Source organism: Condylura cristata, unplaced genomic scaffold (genome assembly GCF_000260355.1).
Source record: "Condylura cristata isolate star-nosed mole 26May11 unplaced genomic scaffold, ConCri1.0 scaffold00016, whole genome shotgun sequence".
In the NCBI taxonomy this organism is placed as follows: domain Eukaryota; kingdom Metazoa; phylum Chordata; class Mammalia; order Eulipotyphla; family Talpidae; genus Condylura; species Condylura cristata.
The window spans coordinates 8784566-8812126 of NW_004567117.1; the positions used below are offsets into that span (position 1 = coordinate 8784566).

General features: G+C 42.7%; 1 protein-coding gene and 1 long non-coding RNA gene across 7 annotated transcripts in view; one reads left to right on the forward strand and one right to left on the reverse strand.

Moving 5' to 3' along the window:
* DLGAP1 (discs, large (Drosophila) homolog-associated protein 1) overlaps positions 1–27561 on the forward strand; it is a 504048-nt gene that overhangs the window by 407366 nt on the left and 69121 nt on the right. The window lies entirely within an intron of this gene.
* LOC105853725 overlaps positions 1–27561 on the reverse strand; it is a 45791-nt gene that overhangs the window by 12141 nt on the left and 6089 nt on the right. The window contains exons 2-3 of one of the 2 annotated variants that reach the window (XR_001145511.1): positions 22184–22312; positions 13537–13599 (exon numbers count right to left, since the gene is read on the reverse strand). This is a non-coding gene — a long non-coding RNA (uncharacterized LOC105853725). The remainder of the gene's footprint in view (positions 1–13536; positions 13600–22183; positions 22313–27561) is intronic. The other variant, XR_001145512.1, reaches the window with a different exon arrangement.

Below are 27561 nucleotides of genomic sequence, written 5' to 3' on the forward strand. Positions count from 1 at the left end.
ATATATATATATATGCAGCAATATATATATGTGCATAAATCAAATATATATTGCCTATTTAAGCATTATAAATATGTTTTCCTTATTACACAAAGGATGATGCACTGACATTCTATTCTACAACTTTTTTTCTTTTTTACTTAACAACATCTTTGCAATATTTTCATATGTAGGGAGAGAATTTCCTGGTTATGTTTTAACTATATAGCACTCCATATGAAATCAAATTTATTGAGTCAATTTCTTCTTTGCTACATACATGTTAAACCACTCTCAATATTTTGCTACTTCAAAAAAGTTATCAATGTTATTAATAAATAGTACTGTATATGTCTTCTTTTGTCCAATATACTTTAGAATTAATCCCTGAAGTGAAGTTGTAGGTCTATATTAATTGGGTTAGGTTTTGCTACAATAACAAACAACTCTCAATTTTCAGTGGCTAAACATAAGATTTTTTTTTAAGATTTATTTTTTATGACTACTGGGGTCCAGGTCAGAGGTGTAAGGAGGTGAGAGGATTCACCAGAGACAGTGGTGAAATGCACTGCTGAGAGGAGCAGAGGGAAAGAACAGAAGAGGTCTGCTCTGTATGTGGATTAGCTCCCTGGCTAGGGATGGAACTTGTGCTTCATTGCTTATGGATAGCTTCATACTGCTGAGACTTAACCCCTTGTGCAACCAAGGGGACTCTATATTATGCTCCATGAAGATAGACAGGAGGACTCTGCTCCACACAGTCTCTCAGATACTAGGCTGCTAGATACTACCATATGCCCTCCAACAGGTATTGTTCCTTTTGTATTCCCACCAGCAGTTTATAAAATACCCATCTTTTAGGCATAGTTTTTAAGTTTTGGAGAAATTTATGATATATTTGATATGACACAGGACTAGCAATGATAAAAAGTGCTAGCATTTGTTGAGCACTTTGAAATATGTTCATAACTGCCATAAGCAAAAGCACACATCATCTTACTAAAATTTCACAGTAACATCGTACCTACTCTTCTTTTTTTTTCAAAGATTCATTGATTTATGCATACAGAACTGGGGTACAGGCCCAAGGTGCAGGGGTGGCGAGAGGATTCACCAGACAGATCAGGGAACAGAACAGGCAGATAGATCTACAAAGCACACTGCTGAGGGGAGCAGCGGGCGAGACAGGAGAGGTCTGCTGCGCCATGTGGATCAGCTCTGGGGTTGGGAGCTGAACTCCCATTAAAGTGGCTGTGGCTAGCTAGCCGTGCTCCCCTAACCCATTGTGCCACCAGGGAAGGCCTCGGTAGCTACTCTATTGTAACTTGGTAGCTACTCTTATTGTAACTTGATTTAGGAAGGGAGGAACTGAGACACAGAGAAGTCATTAGCTCAAGGTCATAAAATTCCAAACCCCAACTGAGTAATAACTGAAGCCTTGGATTCTCAGTATACCTGCATTTCTGGATAGATTAAGAACAGCTTTATTTCAGTTTGTTACAAAACTGTCTAAGGGAAAGACACACCATGAGTTTTCCAGATGGAGACAAAGAGTCTGCTGCTCATTCATTTTATATTATTAGATTGTAGGGATCAAAATTAGGATGCACTGAAAGTCTTTTGCTTCTTATTTACTATCCATAAACATAATGCTTGCAGGGGCCTCCCACGTGGCCTAGGGGATACGTCTCCACGCTATACGCCATCACTGCTGCAGGCCTGAGTTAGATCCTCAACTGGAGAGATAATCCGCATAAGGTGCAGCAGACCTCTCCTGTCTCGCCCCCTGCTCCCCTCAGCAGCATATTTCAGTCAATTCACCTATTCTGCTCCCCATTCTGTCTTTAATGAATCCTCTCTCACCCTTCTCCCTCACCCTCTACCCCCTATATCTCTGTCCTACACCACAGTTCTCCTACACATAAATAAACGAATGAGTCTTAAAAATGTATACTTGATTACAATCGAGATGAAAAAAAAATGTGCAAAATGATGTAAAAATAAGCTTTTGTAAAAAAAAAAAAAGCCACACACAAAAAAAAATGTATACTTGAAAAATTATAGAAGTTATCAAAGGGATATCCCAGCTGCTCCTTTTGAGGTTCACTTTGGATAGCTAGTTTTTATTCTTGAGGAAGACAGAGGAACTCGTCTAAGATCAAATGAGTTAGTAAGAATATATTGAAAATGTTGTGTTCAGTCATGTGCTATGGAGTTAATAGATTCAGAAATGTAAGACATGGGGTCTGATCTATTGGGGAAACAGATGTCCATAATATAGCACAGTGCTAAGAGGTATGAGATGCATCTTCTAAAGACTGAGAAAGCATAGGGACAGTATCGATGGTTCAGGAATGTTTCCCAAGAGAAGTGATAGCAGACATGATGTACAAAAGATAATTAGGAGTAAAGAAAGGAAAGGTGAAAATTATAGGCAGAGGGAATAGCATGTGTTGTCAGGTAAGCAGAAAATATGTACACAAAGGAGCAAATACACACACACACACACATATGGAGAGAATAGAAAGAAGCAGAAGAGAAAATGTTAATTATAAAAATCTCAACAAGAAGTCTGCACTTGACATTTTTGAAGTGGGGAGTCATTGATTGCAGACCTTAAAGTAAATCAACTCATTGAAAAAGTTTGTCTATTCAAAATATAACTCAGAAGCAGAGAAAGGTATAAATCAAACTCTTGTACCACCAGGGGGGCCCCTCACTATTAATAATTGTAATTGTAATGTGATTTACTACCATCAAACATTCACCTATGCTAGCCTGCTGACCACAGAAAATTTCATCTATGAAATTCAAGTGTCTGCTTGCCTATCCAATTTTTGGCAATGAAAAGAGACTGCACCTTCTCGAATATCTGTAGTTTTCCTCACTGATGTGGCCTGCTCATTCATTCAGACCTGAGCACAGGGTATGGCCTTCCCCAGGCACAGAATAGAGGACTGACTGAGCACAATCTCCACCCCACCAGACACGCTGCTCAAGATGTACCTTAGTGGGGATTCCCTCTAGCAGATGGCCACCATGTATATTTTGCAATTGGTTATTTGATAACAACTTTTTAAAAGTCAGCCCAACTCTTTATTGCTTCATTGAGCTCCTTCACTTTTCATTTTAATCCTCAAAAACAAGAAATTTGGTAATATCAAATTTGTAATCCCTCTTTCCTCTCCTTATATATTTGTGTTTAAATATTTGATCATCAATTCCATAAAACTCCTTTGCCTAAATCTTGACAGTTTTCCATAATAATTACTGGATTCTCCGCCTCCATCAAAACCATTTCTAGGGCCTCCCTGGTGGCACAGGGATTAAAGTGCAGCACTATCAAGCTATCCATAGCCACTGCAGCATGAGTTTGATACGCGGCCAGGGAACTGACCCACATGGCGCAGCAGATTTCTCCTGGCTAACCCTCTACTCCCCTCAGCAATACATTTCAGTAGATCTGCCTGTGCTGCTTCCCAATTTGTCTCTGGTGAATCCTCTCACCCTCCCCACACCTATGGCCTGTACCCCAGAACTTGCATGCATAAATAAATAAATCTTTAAAAAAAAGATAGTGAAGGGTCTCCCTGGTGGCACCAAGGTTAAAGACACAGCACTAACAAGCTATCACCAGCCACTACAGCATCCTGTTCCTCCATGCATAAATAAACAAATCTTTAAAAATAAATAAATAGTGGTTGTTATTATATCACATTGGTGCTGTGATTTTTTCATTATTCATACATTTCTTATATCATTCCAAATTCTGCTCTAATGAAAACTAAATGTCTCTTTTCTAGTGTTACCCAAAATGCCTCATATCAGATAATAAAGTTAAAATTATGCTCTGTTAAAAAAATTAAATTTAAATAGCACATGAGAAATTTAACATTTAGTCAATGGTATAATTATTTTATTCACCCCCAAATAAATCCATCTGCGTAAGATATATGCTAGAGAGCCCCTCAAGATTCAAGGCCAAACTCACTTTATAAGAAATGATAGCTTTCCAATTAACCCCATCACTTGTGGTTAACTGTAACAGCATAATTTGACTTAATAATCCATGGAACATTTTGTGTAAAAAGTCTAATACATAACTTACTGGATCAGGAAATAAAAGAACTCGTAGAAATTAGGCAATATTCTCCACATGACTTACATATGTCTGAATTTGTTCATATAATGCTAGGGCATTATACAGGAAAAAGAAATTGAAAACTTGAAGTAAAAACAATTAACTGGATAATGATGAGTTAAGTCAGGAGGAAAATTCCCAAAATGCCTTTTAACTTTTTTTTTTTTTTTAAAGATTTATTTATTTGTACACACAGAACTGGGGTACAGGCCAGAGGCTCAGGGGCGGTGAGAGGCTTCACCAGAGGCAGAGTGGGGAGCAGAACAGGCAGATCGACGAAGTACACTGCTGAGGGGAGCAGCGGGCGGGTCAGGAGAGGTCTGCCTCGCCATGTGGTTTCCTCCGGGGCAGGCGGGAATTGAACTCATGCGGAAGCAGCTTTAGATTCTCAGTGCAGTGCTTTAACCCGCTGCGCCACCAGGGAGGTCCCTGCCTTTTAACTTTTAAACATATTTTTTAAATGACTCATCATTTAATTGACTTTTTCCTTGATAGATGCAAAAAATATAAGCAGAAAGGTTTGAAGATGACTTGACTTAAAGAAAAATGTCTCCACAATACCCAGTTCAGTCATGTCATCCTAATTTCTTCTATATATCTCTAGATATTTTCTGAGCTTATACATAAATGAAATTATAATCATATAATATATAAATGAAATTATTCAAATTGGTCCTGCAACTTGATTTTTCACTTAATATTCTGTCTTTGGCATTTGTCCATATCAGTATATATCTTTTTCAATATGTGCATGAAAACCTACTTTTACTGAAGCCATAGGTCACTTAACTATTTCTTTATTTATGGTAATTTATGTAATATTCAGTATTTTTAGAGATGTTCTTTTTCTTCAAAGATTTATTTATTTAGGCATACAAGAGCTGAAGTGTAGGCCAAAGGTATAGTGGGGGAGGGGGACAGTGACAGAAACCAGTGGGGAGCAGAACAGATTTACTGAAATACACTGCTGAGGGGAGCAGCAGGTGAAACAGGAGAGGTCCGCTGAGCCATGTGTTAGATCCCTGGCCAGGAATCAAACTGGTGCTGCAGTGACTGGCGAAAGCTTCAGAGTGCTGACACTTAACCCCTTCTGACATCAGAGAGGCCTCTAGAGCCATTAATTTGGAGCCATCAGTGAATTTTAAGGGTTTCAAATCATTTGAAATTGTAATCAATCAAAATTTGAATATGTGAATTATTTTTGGAGAAGCATGTCTGCAGCTTTCAACAGATAACCTAAGAATTCAATGACCCAAAATGCAAAAGTACCTCTTTATTATAGAATTTGTAGAATTGCAATTTCAGTGATGCTTTACCAAACAAAGTTGAATATAGTAATGGAAGAATGTTTCTCAGCTTCTTCAGAATCAAAAACACCTTTTGATATGCTCTACATACATATAACCCCGTTAGTATAAATTACCCTCCTATAAAAAGTTCCCCTAAGAGGGCCCTCCCTGGTGGCGCAATGGGTCAAAACACAGCACCATTAAACTATGCAGCCACTACTGCATGTGCTCGATCCCCAGTCAGGGAAGTGACCCATGGTGTGGCAGACCTCTCCTGGACTGCTCACTCCTGCCCTCAGCAGTGTATTTCAGTCCATCTACCTGTTGTGCTTACACTATATCTTTGGTGAATCCTCTCAACTCCCAGTTCTGTATGCATAAATAAATAAATCCTTTTTAAAAAAAAGTTCCCCTAAGGGAAATATGTACAGCATCCCACTATCCCACTATGTCCCTCTACCTCAACAGCAAGGAGAGCTAACCACAGTGGTACCTCCAGTAAAAAGAATTGGTCAGACTTTATTTCAGTCACTGTAATATAAAAACCAACAGATATTTTCCAAATGTAAAATTATGTTTTCATAAAGTATTACCTCTATGGAAGGGAATATGGCAGATAGGTATTTTAATACAGGTATCTTTTCTTGAAAACATCAAACAACTAATTGAGCTAGTAAGTAGTTGCTGGAAAGTGGGGGGAGTTGATGTGGTAACAGTAACAGTGAAGATGCTTCTGCCCTGAGTTATTTGCAGAACCAGTTTGATTTTGTTATTTTTTAAAAGACTTTTTTAAATGTTTGCACAGAAGAAGTGGGGTATAGGCCAGAGGTGTGGGGATGAGAGGACAGACCAGAGACAGAGTGGGGAATAGAACAGGTGGATTGACTGAAATATGGGGCTGAGAAGAGCAGGGGGGAGACAGGAGCTATCTGCTGAGTCATGTGTGTTAGCTCCCTGTCAAGGGGTAGCCCTCAGGCCAAAGCAGGGGAGCCACTTAACCCCTAGGCTCCAGAGAGGCCCATAATTTTTTTTGATGGTCTCCCACATTAGGAAGATGTGTCCAGAACCTTCCCCAGGAGAAGGCTAAAACCCTATCCAATAAAACTGGTATCCCAAAGATGATACCATTTTAGTAAGGATGAATCAGAAGGTGACCAGATCCTGAGATCATCTCCCACCCCAGACAAACACAAAACATATATTGTTCTAAGGTAGGTAATTTACCCATTCCTGAGAAGTTGTAATCAATGCACAGACCTCTTACATCCTTGATGCAAATTCACATCGCCTGAATGGTTCAAAGGATACCAATTCGTGAATATTTCAAATGATTATACTCTAGGAGAACTACGTATAGGTCACACACACTTTACAAAATAATTTTCCAAGGAAGGGAAGTGGATCTACTCACTGTCAAAAAATAACAAAGAACACAAGGAAACAAGGCACCATGAGTAAGCAGAAATCAGACCCACCAAGAAATTGAGTGTTAAATTATTAGAGTTGTTATAATACACATAAATGTACCAAGAGTAAAAGAATAAATAAAGCTAAGTTTCAAAAGATCTTTAGAGAGCAAGAAACTATTTTTTTTAAGATTTATTTATTTATGCACACAGAACTGGGGTACAGACCAGAGGTGCAGGGGTGGTTAGAGGATTCACCAGAGACAGAGTGGGGAGCAAAACAGGCCGACTGACAAAGTACACTGCTGAGGGGAACAGCGGGTGGGTCAGGAAAGGTCTTGGCGCCATGTGGGTCAGCTTCCTGGCCATGGATCAAACTTGTGCTGCAGTGGTTGCAAATAGCTTCATAGTGTTATACGCCACCAGGAAGGGCTAGGGCAAGAAACTTTTTTTTTTTAAGATTTATTTATTTATGCATACAGAGCTGGGGTATAGGCCAGAGGAGCAGGGTAGTGAGAGGATTCACCAGAGACAGAGTGGGGAGCAGAACAGGCCGACTGATGAAGTACACTGCTGAGGGGAGCAGCGGGCAGGCCAGGAGAGGTCTGCCGCACTATGTGGTCACCTCCAGGGCAGGGATAGAACTCACACGGAAGTGGCTTTAGCTTCTTAGTGCTGTGCTTTATCCCACTGTGCCATCAGGGAGGGCCCTCAAGAAACTATTTTTAAAATAACTAGGAAATTTGAAAATCTGATTCCTTCTGGGGTTTCTAATGGGGATGTAAAGGAGATGTGACGTGGGGCTTCTGGGGCACTGACAGCATTTTATATCTTGGTCTGCATCATGATTACAGCATGTTCACTTTGCAATTATCCTTTGAGAATATTACAAAGAGGAGGATAGCCCTCCATAAAATAGTATATTTACCCAAAAAACCTATGTCTTTTCAAATTATGCCTTTTCACTTTCTTCCATGAAATTCTGAGTTGAGGATCAGCTGGATGCTGTTCAGTACTGTAGAGTATGGGGGTGGCACGACAGACCACTCCTGTTCTGGTAGCCTCCACATGACATAAACCAAGTCAGGACTAAATTTTTTTTTTTTTTTTAAGATTTATTTATTTGTACATACAGAACTGGGGTACAGGCCAGAGGCTCAGGGGTGGCGAGAGGCTTCACCAGAGACAGAGTGGGGAGCAGAACAGGCAGATCGACGAAGTACACTGCTGAGGGGAGCAGCGGGCTGGTCAGGAGAGGTCTGCCTCGCCATGTGGTCACCTCCGGGGCAGGCGGGGATCGAACTCATGCGGAAGTGGCTTTAACTTCTTAGTGCAGTGCTTTAACCCGCTGCGCCACCAGGGAGGGAGGACTAAATTTTTAACAGCTTCCTTGAGATACAATTTATGTATCAAGAAGTTCACCCACTTAAAGTGTAGAACTCAGTGTTTCTTTTTCATATAGTCAGAATTTGTGCAGCCACCATCCACAATCTAAATTTGGAACAGTTTTATCTCTCTAGTTAGTCTCTCTAGACCCCTACCCTAAATCTAAGCAACCACTAACTGATTTCCTGTTCCTCAAAATTAAAATTGTCCTTTCAGTTTAGCGCTTCAAAGCAAACTATTTTCTATTGTGAATTCTTGAAGTGGCCTAGATCTAATCTCCTGAAAATAATTTGCTAATTCAACTCATCATTGTGTTTCATTTGAGCCCGTACTGAAGTGGTGTCACCTTGAGACACTTTACACCTACCAGTGGCAATGTGCTTGGCCAAAAGTTCTCTCCTCAACACTATACACCCCACCCCCAGACACACATAAAGTGTGATGATGGAAAATTTGAATGCAAGTGCGCATAGGTCTTGACCACCAAAACTAAAAGGCAGGGTTGATTAACTCATATATCACCTTCTGAAGAGCTGAAAAATCTGACCATCATAAAATCATTAGGCACATAATGTCTGGAGTTAAATTTCCATGGTGTGAAACCGGTTTGGGAGAAAGGAATGAGATTGCTACTCTGAACTGGAAGGAGGTGTAGGGAGGCCCTGGGCACATCAAGGAATTACCTCTCTTTGGTTCTTCCCTTTTGCATATTCTGTATGTCGTGGGTAGACTTTGTTTCTGGAAGCATCTGTGGAGGACCATTATTTTGTCTTTTAGAATAGGAAGGAGGAGCAAGCTGCCTGGGGTTTTGTGGTCTGTTTCTTGGAATTTAGATTATTTAGTTCTTGAGGTACTTAGTCTGTTTGTGGTGCTATTCTATTTATTTTCTCACAGTTCTAGACTCTGGAAGGCCGAGATCAAAGTGCAAACAGAATCATTGTCAGGTAGAGCTCACTATTTGGATTGCCGATTGCATGTTATCACATGGCCTTTTCTACATGGGGGGGGGTATCTCCCGGTGTCTTTTCTTACAAGGACATTAATCCCACCATTAGGGCCCCATTCTCGTGACCTCATCTAAAACTAATCACACCCCAAAGGTCCCAGCTCCAAATACCATCATGTTGGAGGATTAGGGCTTCAACATATGAATTTTGAGGACACACATCCCATCCACTACTCAATGTGTATTAGCCTAAGTCAGAGGTAACATCGTGACCAATCCTCCCTTGAATAGGACAGAAAAAATAGAACAGATCTGAATTAAAAGAAGGTGGAGTATTTTTCATCTGCTAGTTACCCCTGTTCTTGTAAATGATCTTTATCATGACCTTTGGGGACATGAGTATTAAAACATGGAACTCTTTCTGTGGAGGAAAAATAAATAGGTTTTCCCTTCTAAGAAAAGTCTTAGATTTCCTTCTAAGAAAAAGCATAAAGTTTGTGGGACCTGGGAGGTAAGCAAGCCTGTTCCACAGTGCCCTACAGCTCAGAGAAAATTAGGCAGCCTAAATGAGCTCCAAATTGTTTGCTTTGAAATTCCAGAGGCTCACCCAGCCCTTCTGGTTTCCTGGAATGCTTTTGCTGGGTTGTCATGTGGTAGCTGGGGAAAAACCCAGAAGCATCTCAGGGGGAGATGGAATAACACCTCCTCCGCCATCGGAGACATACCCCCGTGACGCACAGCCCTGAAGACTCGCTGGCACAGCCAAAGAAAGAGTGGCCAGTTGTGAGAGATCCACTCAGAGTCAGGGTATCTCAGCCCCACACTCACTCCCAGGTCACCAAAGCCACTGCTTCCTAGAAGAGCCTGAAAGGACCTGATGGCTCAGGCTAACACCAGTTAGGTCATCATGTGTGTCACGACAAAGGTGAAGCGGAGGTGACTGCGGAAGGTCTGGTTTCCCCGAGCGGTGGGATTTTATTATTCTCATCTCAAATGCTGTAACTCACCCGGAAAGGTATTAAATGCACCTACTTCCCTTTCTGAAGTAGTGGGATGTGGCAGCTGCTGTCTGGGTGATAGGAAGAGGGATAAAAGGAAGAGGAAAAGGAGGGAGGAAAAATACTAGATCTGACGGAATCTGCCAAGGGAAAGCAGGCAGTGAGGGGGAAATGGGAACATCTCCACTGAGGATGGCCATACGCTGGGCCTACAGGCTGCTGCGCAGAGTTCCATAAGCCGGGGTGTCATGACAAACACCCTCATTTTACAGGGGCATTTACTTTTTTTTTTTTTCGCTAAACCTTGAAGAACCTCAAGGAGAGATGTTTGTGAAGTCAAAATGGATTTACCCCTTCTATGGGTGAATTTGTGAACTGGATTCCTAATATATGCAAGGCCTGGAACTGATATAAATCTCAGGACTGGTGTAAATAATAGCCATTAATGACAAAAAATATATCATTAACTACAATAAGGAACAGTAGCATGAAGTCCTGACTTCGTACTAAGTCCTGCACCACTTAACCCTCAACAACTCTAGAGAAGAATGTTTGCACACCCACTTTATAGAGTAAGACGCAGAAACTGAGCAATTAAGCTCCTGATCACCCAGCAAAAATGAGGCAGAGTCAGTACTGAAATCAGGGTCTGAGTGATTCTTAAAATGTTAAGTTGGCTTAGCAGGTTAAAGCACTGCACTGAGAAGTTTAAGCCGCTTCCGCATGAGTTCTATCCCGCCTGCCCCGGAGGAGACCACATGGCGAGGCAGACCTCTCCTGACCCGCCCGCTGCTCCCCTCAGCAGTGTACTTCGTAGATCTGCCTGTTCTGTACCCCGCTCTGTCCCTGGTGAATCCTCTCACCTTCCACATCTCTGGCCTGTATCCCAATTCTGTATGAATAAATAAATAAATCTTTATATAAAAAAAAAGTTAAGTTAGCCCAGCAGACCTCTCCTGCTCTCAGCAGTGTACTTTGCCATTCTGCTTCCCACTCTCTCTCTGCTGAAATCTCTCACCCCCACCCCCCTGCCCTCTGGTCTGTACCCCGGTTGGTTCTATATGCATAAACGAATAAATCTTTATAATAATAATAAAAAAAAGTTATGACTGGTAGAAATAACCTCACTTTTTTTTTTTTTTTGAGATTTATTTATTTGTGCATACAGAACTCGGGTACAGGCCAGAGGCTCAGGGACGGTAAGAGGCTTCACCAGAGACAGAGTAGGGAGCAGAACATGCAGATCGATGAAGTACACTGCTAAGGGCAGGTCAGGAGAGGTCTGCAGCGCCATGTGGTCACCTCCGGGGCAGGCGGGAATCGAACTCCTGTGGTGGTGGCTTTAGCTTCTTATTCTTAGTGCGGCGCTTTAACCCGCTGTGCCAGCGGGGAGGGCCAACCTCACTTCTTAAAAGTGAGTATCTTTTTCACTAGCTGGTTTAGGATTGCCTCCAGCAGATAAAGAAAGACCTGGGAAAACATGAGAGGCAATTCCTTCCTCCCGCCAGCCCACAGCAGGACAAGCTTAATGAGTGCAGGCGCTATACTGCCATCCGGCCCTATTTCCAGCCAGTCCCTCCACAGACACGGGCTGTGGGAAAGAGCTGTGGGCTTGTGGACGAGTGGAGACTGAGGTTTCCACTCACCCTCCTCCCACACTGTCCCTGCAGCGCTCACCTTGGGGAGATGACATCATTCGCCGATTCCAAACCAAGTAGAAATTATGAAATGGCTAGTTTAATTATAGCTTCCGTGGAGACACCTGCACATCCAACAGGCCACACATACCCTTACAAGTGATGACCCTATCCAGGCCACTTCTTTTTAAGATGTCCCTAGTATACAACACCAGCACAGTCCTTGGAAGGTATTAAAACACAGATTTGAGGGTTCTACCACAGTGTTTTCGATTCAGTAAGTCTAATGAAGCGCCCAAGAATTTAACACACAAGTTCCAAGTGCCACACAAGTTCCTGGTGCTGGTAGCACGTGGTGGAAGGAGCGCCCTTTGAAGGCGCCCTATCATGGAGGTTCTAGTGGAGAATGCTCCTCCTTCCCTTTTCCAGCTCCTAGAGGATGCCTGTATTCCTTGCCTATTGGCCCTTTCCCCATCTTCAAGCCAGCAGAGGAACAGTGCCCCCAGATTCCACCCTCACAACCACTTCTGCTTGTACAATCACACCTCTTTCTCTGACTCTGACCCTCCCACCTTCCTCTTATAAGAATCTTTGTGAGGGCCTGCCTGGTGGTGCAGGGGTTAAAGTCAGCACTAGTGGACTCTCCCTGGTGGTGCAATGGGTTAAAGCACAGCACTATGAAGTTATATGAAGCCACTGCAGCACGAGTTCAATTCCTGGCCAGGGAGGTGACCCACATGGTGTGGCAGACCTCACCTGTCTAACCCTCTGCTCCCCTCAGCAGTGTATTTCAGTACATCTGCCTGTTCTGCTCTCCACTCTGTCTCTGGTGAATCCTCTCACCCCCTGCACCTCTGGCCTATACAACAGTTATGTATGCATAAATAAATAAATCTTTAAAAAAAATAAAAAAAAGGTCCTCCCTGGTGGCACAGTGGGTTAAAGCACAGCTCTGAGACACTAAAACCACTTCAGCATGAGTTCAATTCCCGCCCACCCTCAAGGTGATCCACCTGGCTCGGCAGACCTCTCCTGGCCCACCCACTGCTCCCCTCAGCAGTCAGCCTGTTCCGCTCCTCACTCTGGTGAATCTTCTCACTGCCCCTGCACCTTGGGCTGGTACCCCAGCTCATTATGCATAAATAAATAATTTTTTTTTAAAAAAAGTCAGCACTATCAAGCTATCACCAACCATTGGGACCAGAGTTCAACCCCCAGCAAGGGAAGTGACCCACATGGCACAGCAGATCTCTCCTGTCTTGCCCTTGCTCTCGTCAGCAGTGTATTTCAGTAGATCTACCTGTTCTGCTCCTAGTCCCTTCCCACCACCCACATCTCTGGCCTACACCCCAGTTCTTATATACATAAGATCTTTTAAAAAAAGATTTTAAAGATTTATATAAATAATTCTTAAAAAAAAAAAAAAAAGAAAGAATCATGGGTGATTTGGTGATGGGAAGCCCACAGGGATTACAGCTGAGATGGAAAAATGCACAAAATGATGCAAAAATAAAATATTATGCTATTTTTTTAAAAAACTGCAGAAACAGAGTTTAAAAAAAAAAAGAATCCTTGTGATTTCTCTGGGCACACTCCAATTGAGCCCACCTAGGTAACTCAGGATAATATTCCTATTTTAAGACCCTTAATTTAATCGCATCCAGAAAGCTCTCTCTTCATAAAGGGTCAAAATTGTGGATATGTTGAAGATTAAGATGCAGGAATCTTTAGAACTCATCATTCTGTCTACTCACCCTGTCCAGCCCACCACCTGCTTCAGTTTCTGCAGTTACCCCTCCTCTTCTCCATGCTTCTTCCTAAGAGACAGAGAGCCAAAAATAACATTAGGACCTACACTATACAACTGTTGGGGACTGTTCCAATCACGGATTGTTGGGGGGCAGAACAGGCAGGGTCATAAGGTGGGAGTGACATTCACGAGCTGAGATTCCTAAAACGGGGGGGGGGGGGGGGGACGGACATGAGGAAGACAGGGGAATAGGAGTTGGGTGCAAGTCTTCCTGTTCTGCTGTCAGCAGCTTATTTTATACATTTCAAGCAAGCAGTGAGATAACATTAGCATATGAATTGGGCTAAGATCACAATTATCTTTTTTTCTGAGAAGTTTGGGGTCGTATTGACCTTCAGCTGAGATATAACATTTATTATTCTTAAAATCGATCTGTTAAAATTAAGATAGGTACATAGATTCATAAAATTTAAGGCTAACATTGTTATATTTATCACAGTGATGAGTGGCTAAAATAAAGTCTCTTTAAACCTTAAATGCTACTTAATGATCTTCATTCTTATTGAGACATCTTAGAGGGTAAAGGCAAGTCGAGGATTAGAGTGGAGGCTGGGCTGAAGACTCGGGTCAAGGTGAAGTTGTAAAAGAGGGTAAGGTGAAGTGGAAGACTAGGGTGAAAGAGTTTTCTGGTAAACAAATCACTAAGGGAGGTAGTAAGATTCCTCATTTAAAGACTAAGCAATAAAAGCTTAAGTAAGAGAGTAGAGTGATAAGATTTGGGTTTTCATATGGGCAGTAAAAGAACTTTACTTATTTTTTAGCATATTCTAGTACTGCCTTGTCTTACAATATTGATTTTGTTGTAATTGCTTTTATTAATCAGCCAGTTGTAAAATTATTTTTGCTTTCAAGAGGAATGTCCTGTCTTGGGGCAGCGCTTACTCACCTGAGCCAGGCAGCACCTTGAGGCTAAGGCAATCTGGTTGCAAGCTGATGGTTGCTTAGAATATTTTGATATTACAAAAAAGGGAGGGCATAACATAAGTTAGCGTGGAAATTCTGATTTTTCAGAGCATTTCCCTCCACTTGGAATTTGTCCGTCGACAGAAGTTGTATATAGCTTGTGTCATGCAACCAGTTCTTCTGACTCTCCCAGTTATATCTTGGGGATGGAGGTGGAGAGGGAGAAGTCAAAAGATAGAAGAGGAGAGGGAGAAGGAAGGTCCCTGGTGTCCAGGAGAACATGAGGGGGACAGTGACACTTTCCTGGGGATGAGCTGCTAAACCTTGCCCCAAAACACCTATAAATTTCCCTCTACTTGTTAGACTCTCCAGAGCCCAGCACCACAGCCCCTCCCCTTGTGAGCCAAGGGGCTGGGCTTGCTGAAGGTCAACAGTCCGGTCTAGGCTGTGCCAGCAGCACCACCTACAGAACCTGCCAGCAGGCGGCTGGTGAAAGACACACAAAGAGGAATTCTATATTAAAACGTCTTCTTGCCTTTGAATCTCTGGTTATTTCCCTTCAGAACTTTTCTGGGCTGAAGTCCCAACCTCAAGGCTGTGAACTTTCTGTGGGTTGAGTGTTAGTTCAGTAAGACTGACTTAACCAACTAGCAGGGACTGGATGACTTAATAGAAATCAATGTTCTCACAATTCTGAAGACTGCACGCCCAAGATCAAGGCGTAGATTTTCTTCTGAGGCTTCTATCCTTGGCTTGCAGATCATACATCCTCACAATCCTTCCTCTGTGATCATCTGCCTCCCTCTCTTCTTGTAAGGACATCATTAGGGATTTGGGCCCACCCTAGTGACCTCTACTTAATCCCCTCCTTAAGGACTTTTCCTCCAAATATGATTATTCTGAAGCCCTGAGAATCAAGACTTGGATTCTAAAGGGAGGAGAGGAACCCAATTCAGCTGAGACAAGAGGACTAGCCCCATGGAGGGTTTGAAAGATCACTTTCCTTCTCAACCATTTAACTAATCAGTGAGCACAATTTGGTTGTCTAGGGAGATGACTGAGTTACGCCATTGACTTGAAAGTGTGCATTGAGACCTATAACTGCCTTTTTGGTGTGAGGTAAAAGATAAGGGAAAGCAGAGAAAGTCCAAGTAGTGGCCACAGTTTTAGTCTTGTCTGTGTGAGCAAGAAGCAACATTTCAGGCTTGCATTCCCCAGAGCCAAGTCCCTACAGAAGGCTGTTTGCTTGATACATAACTCACAGCTAGTCACAGAAATTCCACCAAGTCAATATATACCCTGAAGACAGGAAATAAAGGAGCAGACAGTGAGTGTGCTTGATGCTCTTTGAAAAGGCTGTGTGATAGAGAATGATTTCATTCTCTAGGCATGCCTCAAAGAGGGAAGTCAAACAGCCCACAAGTTGAAACAAACCAAACAGCTTTATCTTATTCTTGATTCATGAGTTCCTCTTTCTTCAAAGCCCTTTAGAGGCAGGACTGTATGAACAGTAATTGTTAGAGTAGCTGCTGGTACAAGGTCTTTGCCAGATCATGCTGTGTCTGTGGCTTACAGGATGTGGAATCTGGCTTTTATTTTTTAGCAACCCTTTGCTACTTGCTGGTCAAATTCACTCACAACATAGGCTTAAAATGTATAATGTAAATATAGGCCCTCCCTGGTGGTGCAACGGGTTAGGACGCAGCACGGCAAGCTGGCAGCAGCTGCTTCAGTGCAAGTTCGATCCCCAGCCCCAGAGGTGACCACGTGGTGTGGCAGACCTCTCCTGATCTGCCCGCTGCTCCCCTCAGCAGTGTACTTCATTGATCAACCTGTTCTGCTCCCCACTCTGTCTCTAGTGAAGCCTCTCACCGCCCCTGCACCTCTGGCCTGTACCCCAGTTCTGTATGAATAAATTAATAAATCTTTAAAATATATATATGTACATATATATATACATATAATATAAATACATGCTTAAATGAAATAAGCCAATCACACACAAAAAGAGAAATACTGTATGAGTCCACTTACAACAGAGACCTAAAAAAGGCAAAATCATAGAGGCAGAAAGTAGGTGATTGCCAGGAACTGGAGGAGAAGAAGGGAGTTACTGTCTAAGGAGTACAGAGTTTCATTTGCAAGTTGAAAGTGTTCTGGAGACTGGTAGCACAACCATGTAAATGTCTTCACTGAAATGTAAAATAAAAATGGTTAACATGGTAATGTATATTTTTAAAAAGCTGTTGGAAGAGATCCTATAATAGGGGAAAAAAACCCAAAAAACACACAGGGAGAGAGCCAGGCTAAGCTAGGCTTGCCCCCCACGTCTGCCACTTGTGAGTTGGGGGGAAATGTTCTATTTACTTCTGTGCAACAACAAATCACCAAAATAGCACCTTTAAATAACAGAAATCCTCTTGCTGCTTCTCAGTGACTATGAGGCTGGAATTTAGGAAGAACTCCAGCTAGGGTCCTCCCCAGTTTGCAGTCCTAGTAATACAGGAACAACCCAATCCTGGCCAAGTAACTTCCTCTCTGATAGCTTCAAGGCTTCTCAGAGGCCATGCACACAGCTGACGTGGGTGTCCTCAGCCCAGCAGCGTGGGGACAGTGTATTAAGGGACAGTGTATTAGAGCCAGGCAGTTCAGGACTCCCAACAGACAGCTGCCCCAGGGAGTGAGGCCAAGTGGCATCCTTTCCCCAAATCACCTCACAAAGTCCCACATCCTTCACAATCCCAGTCCCAGGGAAATCCTACTCCAGACTCAAGGGGAAGGTGGTTAGACTCCACCTCTTGCAAAGCTCTGGAGTCATGCTTGCCAAACTCTGGCCACCTCTCTAGAACACTGTGTCCATGTGTTCACATAGTGTGTCTGACTTTGCCCCAGTGCAGAGCTCAGTGGTTAGGTCAAAGCCCAAACCTTTACTCTAAAGCTCTTCCAGAAAAGTTGGTCTATTCCTGGTCTAGAAGGACACACTGAATGGAAGAGTTTCATCCACCTGTGGGACAGGCAGCTGCCACAGGCAGCTTGTCAGTCTCTGGATTTTACCTGTCTCCCAACCGACAGAATGATGATCCTGTGTGAAACTTAATTAAGATTTGAGAAAGGTCCTCCCTGGTGGCACAGCGGATTAAAGCGCAGCACTGAGAAACTAAAGCCACTTCCGCATGAGTTCGATTCCCGCCTGCCCCGGAGGTGACCACATGGAGCTGCAGACCTCTCCTGACCCGCCCGCTGCTCCCCTCATCAGTGTACTTCGTCAATCTGCCTGTTCTGCTCCCCAGTTTGTCTATGGTGAAACCTCTCACCGCCCCTGAGCCTCTGGACTGTACCCCAGTTCTGTATGCACAAATAAATAAATCTAAAAAAAAAAAAAAGATTTGAGAACCACAGCAAGGTCCTGTTTGCAGCCACCATGGGCTATTTGCGTTGCTGGGAAAAGCCCAGTTTTAGACACTTCTTGGAATTAAGGTAAACTTTATGATACCAGGCCCTCTCCTTGAAAATGCATATTCCTTGCTGTTGAGAAATGTTTACAAAAATTCTTTTTAAAAGGTGCGATTTTCCTCATGCTTTTCTTTATCAGACTAGCTAAAGCAAGAACCCAAAGAAAAGACAAAGATTCTGTAAATCTGAGACAGAGTAGGGAAGGTCGGGATGGTAGCAGAGCTCTTGTTGCCTTTGGAGAGAAAAATTCAAGAAACTTTATCTACTTCACAGTTGTGCTTACTGCTGCTTCTGCTTCAAAGCAATAAAATGTTTTCTTGACCTCCCTTCCCCTAATTGCCCAGGCTTGCTATCTCCTCACCAGCCTCCTCCCACCTGCCAGGATCTCCCTTGAATTTTTTCTCTCCTCACCCTGAATGTTTCCAAGGCCAGTGCTCCAGCAACTCCCTGAGAGATTAGCCATAGTGAGCCAGCTTTACTGCTCCAAATTCAAATGGGCACACAGAGCCTATGCATTCAGCTCTCTGAACTCTTTCTCAATAGCAGCGAGCTTTTCTACTTTAGAAAAGAGAACCCACGGCATTTGCTATGGTAACATTAGATCTTTCAGTCCTAAGTTTTCTACTCATTTACTCAAAACCTATCCAAATCATCAACTCTATCTTCTTTCAAAACTATTTTCTCACACCACTCTGTTTCCAATCACTTTGAAAATCTCCTTGGCTTCACCCTAAGCTCTGTTCCTATTTATTGCAGTTATTTACCTCCATGGTTTGGTTTTTTTTTTACAACAGTTTATTTTTACATCATTTTGTACATTTTTTTTCCCATCTCAATTGTAATCCCCACGGGTTTCCCATCACCTCCTCCATGGTTTTTTAAAAGGTTTTTATTTATTTATGCGAACAAGAACTGGGGTACAGGCCAGAGATGTGGGGATAGAGTAGGGAGCAGAATAAGCTGATCTGCTGAAATATACTGCTGAAGGGAACAGAGGGTGAGACAGAAGTCTGCCATGCCATGTGGGTCACCTCCTTGGCTGGGAATTGAACTTGTGCTATATTGGCTATGAAAGCTTCATAGTGCTGTACTTTTACCCACTGCGCCACCAGGGAGGACCCTGCCATGATATTTTTATATTATGTATTACAAGTGGTTGGGTGGTGGGTGGCAGTTGGGAAGTATGCTGTCTGATGATGAAAGGATAATCTCGGCCCTCCCTGGTGACACAAGAGGTTAAACTGCAGCACTCAGAAGCTGGCCAAGGCCACTTGGGTGTGCATTAGAATCCTGCCCTGAAGATGACCCACATGGGGTAGCAGACCTCTCTATTCTCTCGCCCGCTGCTTCCCACAGCAGTGTTCTTCTATCTGCCTGTTCTGCTTCCCATTCTGGCGAACCCTCTCACCACCCCTGTACCTCTGGCCTATACCCCAGCTCTGTATGCATAAATAAAAAGAAATCTTAAAAAAAAATAATAATCACTTTGCAGCTATAAATTTTTGCATCATTTTCCCATCTTTTTTTTGCCTAAATCTGCATTTTTCATAAGGCATTTTCTGGTATCCCCTAAGCTCTTACTCAATAGCTGCCAAAGACCAACTCAATTTATGCTACTCTAGGAAGAATTGTGATTTGGAGAAGTTATGGAGTTGGCTCTCAGCAATTACTTCTATTAGTTCTCTTGCTGAAACAACTGCATAGAACTTTGCAATTTACAAAGGTCTTTTGCACAGGCTACCTAATAATGTTCACTGTGACAACATTTTAGTCACAATCCCAGCCTACAGACTGTCAGGAAAGGAAGTAGAGAATAGTTAAGTATTATGTCCTCCATAGACTTACAAACCTGGAGTTCAAAGGACCTTTGAAGACCCACTTGTATATGTAAAGATTTATTAATTTATGCATATAAGAACTGGGGTGTAGGATAGTGGTGAGGTTTCACCAGAGACAGAGTGGGGTGCAAAACAGGCAGATCTACTGAAACACACTGCTGAGAGAAGCAGCAGAGAAGACAGGAGAGGTCTGCTGCACCATGTGGGTCATCTCCCTGGCTAGGGATCGAACTCGTGTTGCCGTGGGATATGAAGCTGGGCATAGCTTCATAGTGCTGACCTAACCCCTTCTGCTACCAGGGAAACCCCCATTCATAAATGTACACTTCCTAAGTGTGCTGGGTCCTGCACTCTTTCAACTAACCATCTTTGTTTCCTTGATCCCTTTCTCCAAAGGCCAGCCCATTTTCTTTGAAAATGCCTACTTATTTTATATAGATATCACTTATAAAATAAAGTGCTGTGCACATTTATTGTATCAGATCAGTAAATTTTTTCAACGGTCTACTTCCTAACCTAACCTCTCTTATATTAGTGATAGTACAATGAACTAAAATGCAGACTTTAAGCTCTATATGTAGTAGAACAACTTTGGTTATTTTGTTTATTTTTATCCCAAGGAATAACTAAAAATGAAAATGTGACTGAGATGGTCGTTGTTTCAGATATGCCTTTTTGGCAGACAGTTGGAATTTAAAGGTCACATGAAATCAGTTTTGAGTATCTCTCTGTAAGAGGAACACCCCAGTAAATATGAGCAGCAGAGTCTTAGTCTGAAATTCAGTTAGTTTCAAGAGCTACTACCTGACACTGGACTGAATAACTGAGATATTTGATTGAGACAGCAATGGACAGGTGTGATTTTACACCTTCAGGTACAACTGCAGCTTCAGTGGTAGAAGGCTTGCACAGGACCCTAGGTTTATCTGGCTTAGAAGCTGCTAAGACAAAATAAAGGGTTCTCTTCCATGGAATTGTCGATAATGTTATTAATGTTGTATTTTATTTATTGAACGTAGCGAAAAAATCTCCCCTTCCACTCCCCAAATATCCTTCTAGTTCTCTCACTAATCAAGCAATCAAATTGACATTAATTAGATTTGCAGGAGAACAAATTTAATTACATGTATAGAGAAACTACATACATGTGAATTCTAAAGTAAATGGATCAATGCAATTGAGGAACGCGATTGAGGCTTCTAGAGAAGCAGCTCTCACATGAGAAAAGGACCAGGTGCTCTTTAACTAGATGTTCCACCTGACATGTAGAGGCAGGTTTTCTGGAAACAATCCTAAACCCCAATATTCCAATTTTCATTCTTTTAAGGGAATTAAGAGGGTGGTAGAAGTTTCTGTGGGGGTTACAAGACCTCTGTTGAGGCTCAAAATAATGCACATGTCAAAATGTCTTGAGAAAACCTGTCCTGAGCATTGGGAAGGCCTATCTTTCAAGCACTTTTTTTTTTATTTTTATTTATTTATGCATACAAGACCTGGATTGTGGACTAGAAGCACAGTGTGTTAAAGCACAGCACTATGAAGCTAGCCACAGCAGCTTCAGCACTTGTTCGATCCCAGGCCAGGGAGCTGACCCACATGGCACAGCAGACCCCTTCTGTCTCACCCGCTGCTCCCCTCAGCAGTGTACTTCGGTCGATCTACCTCTTCTACACCCCATTCTGTCTCTGGTGAATCTTCTCACTGCCCCTGCACCTTTGGCCTGTACCCCATTTCTGTATGCATAAATTAAATCTTTAAAATAATAATAGTGCATCTACATGTGACATGACAAGAAAAGTTACAGTTTGCCTGACAGATTCTTAGTAATTTAAGTGGATCATTTTAGGACTGCTGGCTTGCCTAATTATGATGCTATGTTGAGGAAATCTACTGGAAAGGTTTTAAAAAGAGTTTGACAAGGGTGTGCAGTTTGTTTTTTGTTGTTTTTTTTTTTAAGATTAACTTATTTTTGCATACAAGAACGGGTATACAGTCCAGAGGTACAGGAGTTGAGAGGATTCACCAGAGACAGAGAGGGGAACAGAACAAGCAGATCGAACGAAGCACACTGCTGAGGGGAGCAGCAGACCTGCCATGTGGGTCAGCTCCCTGGCTGAGATAGAACTTGTGCTGCAGTGGCTGGAGATGGCTTCACTTTAACCCCTTGTGCCACCAGGGAGGTCCCAAGGGTGTGCAGTTTAAAATCTTGATGAACTTAGACAGGTGAGCTGGCCCATTCCTATCTCATCCTCTAACCCCATCACTGGAAATCATTCTTGTCAAACATGAAAGCCAAGGAAAACATAACTGCAAGTGATTTTTTTTTTCCTTTTTATTTCTAAACTAAAAAGTGCTATACAGTTCAAAAAAGCTATAAAAACACTGATAGGAATCTACCTTGCGAACCATGGAAGATTGTGGCAAGTAGTCCAACTCCAGGATCGTGACAGCAAAATAGGACCGCGTCGCTTAGCTGTGCAATTTGAGGAGGGGTTGCTGACACAGAAGCACGGTGGGCCATGAGGGCTGGAATGGGGAACAGAGGCACAAAACTGTAAGAATTCAGCTGAAGAGCAAAATGGACCAGCCACAACTCACACATCGAGACGTGATTCCACATGGTAACGATGCACCCTCTCAGAGGTGATTTCATTCTCTGTGCATCTCCTCATATCAGGTAGCTAGAAACAGGGCTGGAAGAGGGAACATAGTGGGGAGGGGGACACGGCTGAGAGGAGTCACCAGAAACAGGATTCATCTGCAGAAGAGGCAGATCTACTGAAGTACACTGCTGAGCGAAGCAGCAGGTGAGACAGGAGAGGTCTGCTGTGCCATGTGGGTCAGCTCCCTGGCTGGGGATGGACACCTGAAACAGCAGCTGAGGATGGCTTGACAGTGCTGAGACTTTAACCCCTGCCCCACCAGGAAGGTCCCAGGTCAGGTTCTGAACTCTGCTTTTTCCAGCTGCCACTTTACCACTGAGGAAAGTTGGACCAGGGAGGTTGAAAAAGTCTTTGAAATTGTGACAATGGGGCCAGGTGATGTATTTGCCATGCAGAATCATTTAAATCAACAAGAAAATAAAGGAGTAAACAATGTTCTGCCTAATCACTAATTTACTTGTACTTACAAGCTAAGAGTGATGCATTCTACAAAAAAAGTGTAGGTGGTACTGGTAGAACACTCATGAAGTGCATCTTGAATGTACCTGAGTTTTCCAAGCAGGGAAGGATACTTAGCCTATATAAAGTAAAACCTATAAAATGCAAGCCCAAATAAACATGCAGATAAATAAAGTTTTTTAAATAAATTCAAAGTGACTCTGATAGTAAATACACTTCTTTCCTCAAATAGTAGAAGTCTAGCGACAGGATAGCCGATGAATTTACCATAATTGGGTTTTTGCCACTGTTAAACCTGTCATCCCCAGCTTGTCTTCTCTGGAAGATGCACCCCGCCCCCCCACCCCCCCCCTTCACCTCCCTCCCCACTCCACCCCTGCAGTCCCCAGAAGGCAGTCTCAGCTCTCTGTATCTCTTTTGTTGATATCAAAGTAGAAAAAGGAAAGGGTTTGTCCCTTTAATGAGGGAGAGTAACTTTCCCAGAAGCAAACACCCTTCTCATCCCTTTGTCTTGTAAACAAACAAAGAGCCTGCAAATGTAGGGCGCAGACCACTGCCAAAAAAGTCATGGCTACTTGGAAAAGTCAACAGAATTTGTGGTGCCACTAGCAAGAAAGGGTAGTTAGAAGCAGCAATGCTTAGGCAGGCATAAAGGCATTTACAAAGATAGTGCATTCTGTAAATGCTGCGTAGGTAAGTGTGAGAATGTCAGGAGAGGTTAATAAAGGATCCACAGCCAGAGTGTATAGGAGTTAGTTACATGCCACTGTTGGGCTATGTTTTGGTGTCAGTGTTCCTTAAGATTCTTTTTTGTTTTTTTAGGTTTATTTATGCATACAAGAACTGGGGTATAAGCCAGAGGTGCGGGGAAGGGAGCAGAACAGGCAGATTGACTGAAATACACTGCTGAGGGGAACAGCAGGCAAGACAAGAGAGGTCTGCTGTGCCATGTGGGTCAGCTCCCTGGTCGGGGATCAAATCGTGCTGCAGTGGCTGTGGTAGCTTCATAGTGCTGTGCTTTAACCCTGTTATGCCTCAAGGGAGGGCTCAGTGTTCCTTAAGATTCTAAAGAAATGGCCTCCTTGGGAGGGCTCAGTGCTATCAAGCTATCACCAGCCACAGCAGAATGGGTTTGATCCCTGGCCAGGGAGCTGACCCACATCATATATGCCGCAGCAGCCCTCTCCTGACCCACTTGCTGCTCCCCTCAGTAGTATATTTCAGTCCATCTACCTGTTCTGCTCCCCACTCTGTCTAAGGTGAATCCACTCACCTCCCTGTACTTCTGGCCTACACCCCAGTTCTTCTATGCATAAATTAAAAAATCTTTTAAAGACAACTAAATATCAAACATTAATGGTTTTTCATTATTTTTGAAATGTGGCAATCATATAAAAATTCTTTAATAACATACATAGCAACATGTATAATAAAACAAAATGAGTCAGTAAAGATATACCATATCTAATTTTAATTCTGACATTTTTATATTCTTAAAATTATAACAGTAATCCATGTTCTATTTTTTAAAATAAGAAAATTCAAAGAAACCAAAAGAATTAAGTAAAAATCATCCATATAAGCCTATGGCTTGGTATCAAAAAGGCCAAAGTGAAGCCTTTATGTGCATAGTAATTTTATGAAGTACAGTAGTGGCTTGTTATAAATAAACCTCAATGTCAAGTTCTTTTTTTCTTTTTCTTGCATACAAGAACTGGGGTGTAGAGGTGCAAAGGGGTGAGAGGCAGTGGGGAGTAGAACAGGCAGACTGAAGTACACTGCTGAGGGGAGCAGCCGGTGAGGTGAGACAGGAGAGATCTGCAGCGCCATGTGGGTCAGCTTCCTGGCTGGGGGTAGAACTGGTGCTGCCGTGGCTGCAGACAGCTTCATAGTGCTGAGACTCAACCCCTGTGCCACCAGGGAGGCCCCAGTGTCAAGTTCTTACTATAGTTTTCTAGTAAACAAAAGCAAGCTATGGCTGATCAGTTTAGAGGGTGAATAGCAACAAGTAAAGGAAATGCATACTTGGGTTGATAAATTATAGAGTACAACAGATACCACATTAGGGGAAAAAATAAGTGGCAACATTGTGGTTTCTTTTTTTCCCCAAAGGGGTATGTTTCTGTTTGATGACTTTTTATGTCGTAGGCCAGGTTATCTAAACCCAATCTTCGGGTAAGGTAGGTCAGCAGCTCCAGTCAGTCTTTAAGAGCAGGGAGGGCTTCAGTGTGGTCTGGCCTGGACGCCCGGGGGCAGGGTTATGGGAACTGGGGCCAGATCTGATCCAGGTGAGGAGCGAGGTCACGGTTGCCTGCGCTTCAGCGCTGAGGGAGGCTTGGGGACATTCTTAAGAGGCAACCTCAGGAAGGTTGAGTCTGCCATTGTGGCCCCTCAGAAGGACCACTGCAAAAGATCAGAACTTGTAATGTTCTTTAACTTCCCACTTCCAATTTTAAAAAGGAAATCTAAATATCTCTCAAGTAGCAAACAATAACAAGACTTGTAAAATGCTGGGGCCTGTCTAGGCAGGAGGCCATTATGGAGGTTGTTAGATTTTGTTTTGAAGTCACCCTTTAATCTTATGATTCTCTTTTATACAAACTTATTAGAAGCAATAGTGGGGTCCAGAAAAAGTGGTTCCTTGATATGTGCTGCTTGGTCTGTCTGTTAGCTATAGAGCACAAAGATTATTCTGCCACTAAAAAAGCTGTTTGACCTTGGGAAAGTCACTGAACCACTCTGATCCTTACAAAGGGAAAGTTCAAGCCAGAGGTTCAGAGTGGCAGCCTCAAAGAGCTCTTGGAGATGGCTGAGTTCTGACCCTCTCGCCTGTGAGGGAGCTGAGGGTCAGGGTGAATTAGCAGCCAAAACCCCAGTAGCTGTCTCCAAGTTTTATTATTTTGACTTTAAGAGGAATTCAGTGAATTTGGAAATTATTAGGTTGTGTTTGAAAAACAAATAAGCAGGAAATTAAAAAAAAAAAAACTATTTTACTGCTTAGGAGATTTTTACCTTTATTTATTTCTTGCACATAGAAGACCTGGCGTCCAGGTCAGTGGTGCAGGAGGTGAGAGGATTCACCAGAGACAGAGTTGGGAGCAAAGTAGGCTGGTTTAAGGAAATCCACCTTTGAGAGGCAGGAAAGGTCTGCTGGGCCATGTGGGTCACCAACCAGGTCAGGGATTGAACTCAGGCTGAGACTTAACCCCTAGGCCAACAGGGAGGCCCAAAAAGTGCAGTGCTCTAATGAGAACCCAGGAGAGGCATTTAGAAGGTCATTCCGGACATCCTCCTGGATGAGGAAAGAAAATCCCGATAGAAGGGACTCTGTGCCAAGGTCAGGGAACTTGATGGCTTGAATAAAAGTAAAAGTGGCAGGTGGTTGCAGAGTTATGAGAAGCGAAAGGAGAACTAGAACCAAGTTGCTGGGAAGCGCCAAAGGCCGAGGTGTAAGACCTTATTCTGAGGGCAGACCTGTGAACTGGAGAGTGATAGTCTGTCCAGTCACTCTGTACTACAACACTTTGGAAGTAGAAACCAAACTGATCCAGTGAGACCATTTAAAAGAGCGTTTCTGAAGATATTCTGACAAAGTACATTTGACTTATTGCTCAGAATGTATACAGACCTGGACACAGATACAAACTGAAACAAGTTTCACAAAACAATACTTACTTTTCCTTTGTTTGAGCTATTGACATTTTCTAATCTACTTCATTTTTTAAGTAGTGAAATTGCATGACACACTTTAATTGATTTCACGACCTGTTAATAAGTCACCACTTGGAGCTTGGGAAAACTTGAATTAGGAAGTTTCTGTGGCCCTCCAGAGAGGAGGTAATGAGAAGCAGAAAGGTTGGTTGGAGGATGTGGGGTGATTCCAGTGGGATTTAAAGGACAGGAGAAAGGGACCCCCAAGAATTAGATAGTGCCCTAAGAATTAGAGATAGTGCCTGGAGTTTCTGTCTTGAAGTCCGGATAGGTTTTAAAAGAAGTCGCTTTCTGAGGCGGACAACATTAACTGGAAGCTCTATCAGAAAAAAAGTGTAATGAGAAATGCTGACTTCATTTGGTAAATATAAATATATCTCTAATTTGAGAGCTGTCTAAGTGTAACAGGGTGGACTCTGTTTTGTAACATAAGGTAAAACCACCTAAGAACTATTTTATATAATTCCAAAAATGCTCGAGTTTTACCAAAATTAGGAGCAAGTTCGTGGCAATGAAAAAGAGGAAATATTAATGCAGAAAATTCTGCTTCAAAAAACGTAAAGTCAAGCTATAAACCCCAGGAAAACAGTTCAAATCAAAGACTCACCTGGTGCTTCTCTTGGCTGTTTCAGGGCTTTTGTAAGGCTGAGAATAGACTCGGGACAGCCTCTCGCTTTTCACTTAACAAACATGTTGGCAGGAGTTAGGTTCTTTACACTCAAAGTTAGCATCAGATTTTGAGCTCACAGTCACTGGTTCAGGAATGTAATGGGCATTTTCTTATGCCCAACTTATAAACAGGGAAATCCATTAATGTTATTCTTCCTGCATGCTCTGGGACAGCGGAGGGTCAAAAGGACTTTTCTACCTCCCCCTTTTCATCGCTTCCACTGTCCCAATCCTTCTCCTTCTAATTCCTTTATTTTACAAAACAATGGGGAG